The sequence below is a fragment of the Bidens hawaiensis genome, unplaced genomic scaffold (genome assembly GCF_021521415.1).
Source record: "Bidens hawaiensis isolate Kalapana, Puna unplaced genomic scaffold, B.hawaiensis_p1.1 tig00036276_1, whole genome shotgun sequence".
Lineage (NCBI taxonomy): Eukaryota > Viridiplantae > Streptophyta > Magnoliopsida > Asterales > Asteraceae > Bidens > Bidens hawaiensis.
The window spans coordinates 90401-99440 of NW_027496314.1; positions in this window are offsets into that span (position 1 = coordinate 90401).

The window sequence follows — 9040 nt, forward strand, 5'->3', positions numbered from 1 at the left end:
GCCAGGTGGTCTTTCGAATAATTTTCGGGAAATTTGTCCGATCTGAGTTTCTAGATTCCGTAGCGATGCTTGTTGACTTTTTAGGTCAGCTTCATGTTTTAACGATACTCCGCTGATATCAGCAGCCCTTAAGTCGGCCTTCTTTTCTGCTTCATTTGTCTTGGTCATGATTTGGATCAACATTTCTTCGATTTTGGAGTAGCTTGGATTTTGATGGCTACAGGAACTTTGATCTTGAATGTGGTTTAGGCTAGAAGGGTTGATTCATCGGTCTTTTTTCGAATTCGGGTAAGGGTTGAATGTTACCTCTGTCCTTCCAACTGAAGTTCAGGTGAAACTTTTCTTCGATGCCTTTTCCATGACTTTAAATGCTTTGTTAGGTTATTTGGATCTCAGGTCTCCACCGGCGAGTTGGTCGATGGCTTATTTGTTTTGACTGGATTGGGCGTTAAAGAAAGTTTGTACTTGTGTTGGTACATGATGTCAGTAGTTCAGTATATAGTGTCTGTAATCGAGTTAGTTGGATTTGTGTTTTGGATGTAAGCGAAGTTCTCACAAGTTCGCTGATATAGGCGAACTTGTGGAACAAGCGAAGTTAGGGACAACTTCGCCTGAACATGCTAGGCGAAGTTGTCGTGCTTTATAAGCTGCTAGGTTACGGCTGAGAATTAGAGTTTTAGTTTTACGAGTTATTGAGTTTGTGTAATCGGTGATCAGTGAATCACGTGTTTCCAGTTGCAATACAACGTGTCTTTGTTTATTGTAACGTGTGTTTGATCGTGTTAACGTGTATCGTCTTCTACGCTCGTAATGTCTTACGTAGGGATTCCGCACCTACGTAGAACGAGATATTCCGTGTAGATCCGGCTGGGAACCTACAATTGGTATCAAAGCGTTTGCTCGTGATTGTGTGGTTCGGGATTATCACGCGGGTGTAGAAATCGTTCCGTTCGACTATTCGCGGGACGAGTTTACCGAGTTTTTGTGTCCTACTCACCTCCCTCCATCAAAAACAACCCATTACACCTTCACATACCTCGCAAAATCCAGAAATCAGACCTGCAAAATCATCGTGTTCATCAGGCGAAGTTGCCGCTACTGTTTGTAGGGTTTAGGCGAAGATATAAGGTTAAGCGAAGTTATCCACAACTTCGCCTTCCTCACAAGTTCGCTTATCTTAAGCGAAGTTATCCACAACTTCGCCTACCTCACAAGTTCGCCAAATCAGGCGAATTTAAAAAGGAAGCGAAGTTAAGAATTCAAGCGAAGATAAGACTTAAGCGAAGTTAACTTTAACTTCGCCTACAGTACTGTTAAGGATAAAATTTTTATTTTCGGGTTTCTTTGTGATTTAGTTTCGTAAAAGATGACTTCAATAAATATTACGGAACTGGTGAAGATGGAAGTGGAAGCGGGTTCAGCTACTAAAGCACCGAAGATGCTAAAGGGTACCGATTTCGTGGCTTGGAAGGATCGGTTTGAGCAGTATGTTAAATACCAAGATGCTAAGATGTGGGTGTGCATTCAAGATGGATACATTCCACCAACTGCTCTGTATGAGGGTCGTGAACAGATTAAGAAATACAACAGGATGGAAGAGGAAGAAAAGAAAATGTATGAGGCTGAAAGCAAAGCTCATGCAGCGATTACAATGGCTCTTCCACAAGAGATTCTTCACACCTTCATGAAGTATAAAACCGCTAGAGAGCTATGGGAAGCACTTGAAAACCGTTTTGAAGGTAATGTGGGGATTCGTGCATCAAAGATTAAACTACTCAAAACCCAATTCTCTGTGTTCAAGTACTTGAAGAATGAATCAGTTGATGATATCATCACGAGATATTATCACCTAATGACCGAACTCAGCAATTATTCCATTACCTACAAAGAAGATGAGATCGTGGAAAAACTCCTTGATGCTCTCCCACCGAAATGGGAGATGTACACTGTCTTGATGAGAGAAGACAAAGAGTTTGCAGACTATGACTTGGAAACAGCAGTCAACAAACTACGAACTTTTGAGCTTAACATGGTTCGAAAAGAGACACCAACTGATCAGGTTCAGGATCCGGGAATGTATGGTGCAAAAGTTAACTCAAGTTCAAGTTCGAAGTCTGAATCGTCTGCTTACTACTCAAAGGGAGACTCGGGCGCTAACTCAGCACATGAAGGTCATGTAACTCTCAACATGGATGGTGATGTGTGTTTTGTAGTTGGAGGAACAAATGCTTCTAAACCTCAAGCAACCAAGGGTAGTTTCGCTTCAAGTGTTCCTAACAACAACTACTCTAAGATGCCCATGAGTGTTAAATCTGCTGAACAGCAGTTTGCTCTCTATGCATCTTTCATTGCTTCGTATTAAAATTACATTAAAGGCAAGATTGTTGATCCAGCAACGCTAGACGAAGACTATGATCAGATCGATGCTGATGATCTGGAAGAGATGGATCTGCAGTGGCAGATGGCGGTGATTGTAAGAAGGGTTAAGAGGTTTATGAAGAAGACAGGTAGAAAGTTTGTTGGTGAAAGATCAGGTTTTGATAAGTCAAAGGTGCGGTGTTATAACTGTCAGCAGAATGGACACTTTGCTAAAGAGTGCACAAATGAACGTGTATAACGCAGTCAAAACAGGTCTACACAACAGAGTGTGGGTGATAATGAGAATAGGGCCATGATATCCAGACAGAACGGGGAGTACAACTGGAATCTGCATGTGGAGGAAGTGTTCGAACAGGCCAATTTGGTGACCATCGAAACTGCAGGAAGTGAGAAAGTGAATGGAGAAAATCAAGCTTATATGGCAGAAGTGACAGACCAACTCTCCGAGGTAAGTACTAAACTCCCTTGTACAAAATGTGAAAATCTGTCTGAACAACTGACAACAATAACTGATCAGTTTGTTAGTTTGGATGCTCAATTTAAAACATTAAAAGAAGATCATCATTACACTAAAGCTAGAGAAAATAGTTATAAGGTAAAAATAAAAGCTAGTGAGAAAGATATCAGAAGTCTGAAAGCCAGTCTAGCTGAAAAAATACAAGTAATTGATCTTAGCTATGAAGTGTTATAAGAGAAAACCAAACTAATAGCTGAAAGGGATAAACAGATAGCTGATCACCAGGTGAAAGTGGTGGAACTAAACAGAAAACTTGAGCAATTTAGAAATTCCTCCGCTATACTTGATCACCTCGTAAGTGATCAAAGTTCCCCAGTTAAAAGGGGAGGAATTGGATATCATGAAGTTCCACCACCTTATAATCATAACTATACTTATGATCCTAGTAATCAGAAATCTGTTGATGTTGAAATTGGTCAGAAAGTTCCGGTTAAGGTTACGATTAAAGATCCAGAAGTTAGTAAAGGCGAAACGAGTAAGCCTGTTTCTAATGTTAAGATTTCTGCTCCTAGTCTTGTCTCATCAAATTCGGACAAGACATCCGAGTCGAGTGAGACAAAAGAAGAGGCAGTATTACCAAAATATGGAGAGGAACATAAATCAAATGAAAAGAACTCTCCACTAAACCCGTATGTCCCACCATATGTTAGACAAACGGGCAGTAATGCAGCCTCAACATCTAAAACAACTATTGATAAGAAAGTTGAACACAGGATTTGTTTCAGATGCAATCAATTAGGACACCTGATTGCTGATTGCCCTCTGAAGTAGAGATTCAGAGGTATGAGGCCTTCGAAAACTGAGAACAGAACAAACAGTAATCACTATAATGGTAAAAATGAAAACTCATAAAAGTTCAGAAATTGGACTAATCCAGGTTTTCAAAGAAATCGATCTCAGTTTTTCCCTGTTAACAACCAAATCATGAGTAATAATTCATTTAATTCACGAAGGTTTGGATGGCCTCATAGTCAATCTACAAGAAGGTATCCTTTTAGGACTTACAGATATCATACTAATACTAACTTTGGACAGCCAAAGTACGGGATGTATCGACCCAACACCAATAGTCTTGGGTCCCCAGATTTTAATCCTCTGCTTTAATCGTGCAGGAACAGTTGAACAGGGCTGCAAACAATCTATGGGTTGTGGATAGCGGCTGTTCCCGGCACATGACGGGTAACAAGAATTTGTTACACGAATGGAAACCTGTTCAGGGAGGAAGAGTTAGTTTTGCTGGAGAGAGTGGTGGAAGGATTACTGGAATTGGGACGGTGACTAATGGTAAAATGACGTTAGAGAAAGTGAATTTCGTTGAAGAACTGAAGCATAATCTGCTGAGTGTATCGCAGATCTGTGACAAAGATTACACAGTGCACTTTACCAAGAATGAAGCGATCGTGTTGTATCCTGGTTTCAAGATACCAGATGAATGGATAGTAATGAAGGCTCCAAGGGAAAAGAATACATATATTATGGACATGAGGTCGACTGAGATGGCAACAGAAGAATCGTGTCTTCTGTCAAAAGCAACTGAATCGGAGTCCGAGTTATGGCATCGAAGAATGGGGCATATTCATCTTCGGAAAATGAACTACATTGTCAGGAATGGGCTGGTGCTGGGTGTTCCCTTGAAGAATTTCAACTTTGAAGACCAATGCTTATCGTGCAAAAAGGGAAAGCAACACAAGAAATCCCATCACACCAAGAAGGTTAATTCAATTGTCAGTACCCTAGACCTACTTCACATGGATCTCTTCGGTCCCGTGAATGTAAAAAGCCTAGGAGGAACATCATACTGCTTGGTGATAACTGATGATTTCTCTCAATACTCTTGGGTATATTTCCTGAAGTCAAAGGATGAAACGGTTCAGATGGTAATAAATTTGATTACCAAGGTTGAGAATATAATGGGGAAAAAGGTTAAGTACATCAGGAGTGACAATGGGACTGAGTTCAAAAACTATCAGATGGAGATCTTCTGCTTACAGAAAGGGATAGAACACCAGTACAACGCTCCGTATACTCCGCAACAAAATGGGGTGGCTGAGAGGAAGAACAGAACGTTAATTGAAGGAGACAGAACCATGCTGGCTGATTCGAAACTTCCTGTGGTGTTCTGGGCTGAAGCTGTTGCAACAGCCTGTTATATCCTTAATAGAGTTTTAACTGTTAAAAGATTGAATAAAACATGTTATGAACTTATGCATGGGAGAAAGCCTAACTTGAGTGGTCTTGAACCATTCGGGTCCCCGTGTTCGATATTAAAGACAAATTCTAAATTTGGTGAAATAGCCGACGAAGGTATTTTAGTCGGATATGTTGTTGGGACTCCCAACAGACGAGTCTTTAATACATCGACCAGCAAGGTTGAGGTGGTGTGTAACACTGATATCACAAGTTACAAATCACCAAAACCAAGCACGGGACCCGCTGGGGCTTTCGACTATGATAGGCTTTTTAAATCTTTTAACATGCCTTACTTGGATTGTGCAGAAGTTGATGAGAGAATTGCTACGAAGATACTTTATGATGAGGAAGACAATTATGTGCAACGACCGCAGTACGATGAATGTCAGCCTTCCTCGTCAAATGCTGTCGATACCCCTGCTGCCTCTACTTAAGAGGAATTCTTCAATCCATTTCACTCTCAACAACAATCACCCATTGATGATCTACCTTCGAACCTGGAAGACAATCTGCAAGTCAGTGCGGTTCCGACTACGAGAGTTCACAAAAATCACCCTTTAGAGAACGTGATAGGTGATCTGTCCGACGGTGTACAAACAAGACAAAGCTTGAATGAGCACACCTGTGTTTACACAAGCATTAAAGATACATGAATCATTAACGAATGCTTGTACACCTGCTTCATCAGCTAGATTGAGCCAAAGAACTATCAAATGGCTCTCAAGGATAGCTCGTGGGTCGAAGCCATGCAAGAAGAGTTAGCCCAGTTCAAGAAGATGGAGGTGTGGAATTTGGTTGCAAAACCGAAAAATGTGCATGCGATTGGCACAAAATGGGTTTTCAAATGCAAGAGAGATGAAAAAGGGATAATTATCAGGAACAAGGCGAGGCTGGTTGTAAAAGGTTTTAATCAGCAAGATGGGATCGACTACAATGAAGTGTTTGCTCCTGTGGCGAGATTAAAAGCGATTCGACTGTTTTTGGCATTTGCGGCACACAAGGAGATGAAGGTGTTCCAGTTAGACGTGAAAAGTGCGTTTCTTAACTGTAAAGTCGATGAGGTTGTGTACGTTGAGCAACCTCCGGGTTTTACTGACCCAGACTTTCCTGATCACGTGTACAAGCTAAGTAAAGCGCTATATGGGCTACATCAGGCCCCTCGTGCCTGGTACTCAACTCTATCCGATTACTTGCTTGAGAATGAATTTGAAAGGGGAAAGATCAATAGCACACTGTTCTTTAAGAGAAAAGAAAGCGACTTTCTTCTGGTGCAAGTCTACGTGGACGACATCATCTTTGCTGCATCAAAAGTCGCCATGTGTCAAGATTTTGAAGCCATCATGAAACAGAGGTTTGAAATGAGTGCTATGGGTGAACTAACTTTCTTTTTAGGATTGCAGGTTGATCAGAAGAAATATGGGATGTTCATTCATCAGACTAAGTATGTCCATGACGTTCTCAAACGCTTCAAGATGGAGGACAGCACTCCATTTGATACTCCAGTTTGCGTCAACCATAAATTGGGTGCTGATTCAGACAGTGATGCAGACGTGGACCCCACCCAATATCGGGCAATCATAGGTTCTTTAATGTACTTAACTGCTTCAAGACCTGATATTATGTTTGCAGTTTGTCTTTGTGCTCGCTTTCAGGCAAACCCAAAGGAATCTCACTTGAAGGGTGTGAAGAGGATATTGCGATATCTAAAAGGCAAGCCTAAGCTAGGGTTGTGGTACACGAAAGGAGGAGACTTGGAGTTGGTCCCCTACACGGATTCTGATTATGGAGGATGCAATCAGAGTCGGAAGTCAACAACAGGTGGATGTCAGTTTCTTGGAGGCAGATTAGTGTCATGGCAGTGCAAGAAGCAGATCTCAGTCGCCATTTCAACCTGTGAAGCAGAATACATGGCAGCATCGAACTGCTGCTCCCAGGTTCTTTGGATACAACAGCAATTGCGCGATTATGGTCTGAATTTCACTCATACTCCTATTTGCATAGATAACACTGCTGCTATCTCAGTAACTAACAATCCCGTAAAGCATAGCAAAACTAAACACATTGACATCCGTCATCATTTTATACGGGATTGTGCTGAGAAGAAATTGATTGTGCTCGAAAAGGTTGATACGTTAGATAATTTCGCTGACTTGTTTACTAAAGCGTTTGACAAAACTCGATTTCAAAACCTTGTTGAGCTGAATGGGATGATCAATCCCGAGTAACCGTGTTTTTTTTGTCTTTGTAAAAAAAAAAAAAAAAAAAAAAAAAAAAAAAAAAAAAAAAAAAAAAAGTCACTATCGCTTAGAATTATGTCGGTTGCCTCAGTTTGAAGGACATATCTTCGGATATGTTTGGTCCTCATTTATACTTGTAGAATATAAGGATAGCCATTAACCAGATGACTGAAAGTGACCGGGGCGGTTTATGATGTGTTTTTAATTCTTTCGCTGAAAATTAGTCGTTCATACTTAGTTAGAGGGACACATACTTGTATGTGGTCGGTCCAGCTGATCCATTGGATCTTCAGGATAGCCGTTTACCTGAAGACTTCGACTTGATCGGGGCGATAGAAGTTAAAATTTTTTTTTTTGGGAGATGAAATTATTTTTCAAGTCTACTACTTCGTAAGAAGTTCCTTTACTATGTTTAACAGAAAATTGATCCAACCTTGGAAAGTGATAGATATACTGATTCTGTGTGCTTAACTAGTGAAGTTATTAGGCCTAAAAGACTTTAGAACAGTCATTGTATGTCATGATAGCTTTTTATGGTGCGTAAAAGTAGAAGTGATACTAACTAAATCTCCTCGATTTTACGTGGAAACTCCTTAAGAGTTGTGTATGTCTCCGCATATATCTTTCCGAATGATAGGCAGAAAAGCGATTACCCAGTCATACACGAGCCCGTGAGTGTTCTGATTCCCGTGAAGATAGCGTGTCAAGAAACTGCAGTGATCCAGATTCGGGACTTGCAGTTGTTTACTACTCTGAAGTTGTGTAAATACTTAAAAAAAATGTGTGTTATTGAGACATTCTAGAATTCATAATGTTAATATTTCTCAATCAAGATGGACGAAAGAGAACGGGAAGAAGACTCTACAGATCGGCGTGTACTTACTATTTAATCAGACACTACGGGTCGAGGTCAACTCGGGGTGAATTGGGGAAAGCCAAATAAGCTTTGAGAATAGATAGGAGACATCATAATCTCTGAGGTGTTGCCCATTTAAATTTTGAGCTTAATTGAACCTAAGCCGTATCACAGAAGCGATAAAAACCATTTTAAGTTATTTACCTGCTTACAACCTGTTTCTTTATGTCATAATACAGCTGAACATGGATCTGTGTGACAGTCACGTAATTAGTATGATTCCTGTTCGGATCTTTTCTAAAACATGGTAGTCCCTGTCGAGACTGAAATTTGATCCCGTATACTTTATTGTTAAAATTTATTTTACTTATGTAGTTGTATGATTTTGTATCTGGTTACTTGGTCTTGATCGTATCATTTAACTCTTTAAAGGATGTTTTAAAACTTAATTGCAAATTGTTCAAATTATAGGGGTTTGTTGTGAAAATTTTCTTATCAGCGAAGTTATCCATAACTTCGCCTGCAATAGGCGAAGTTATCCATAACTTCGACTGTATGATCTCTGACCCTATATAAAGAAATTCTTGGTCAAAGCTTTTCATTATTTTCATAAACCAGCAAACTTATTTCCGTAACCCTAAGCGAACTTATCTTTCGAATCAAATCTGTGTTGATTTTCTCGACTACTATTCCGATTAAAGGTGTGTAGGGTTGTAGTATCGTATAATCTATGTCATTGATGTAAATCAAAGGTCGTATCAACCCGATTCGCGACCCCGTTTAGTCGAAACCTCAATACCCGATTTTCAAACCTGTAATGACGTGGTCGTAATCAACTTGATCGTCTAGATCGTCTTAAAA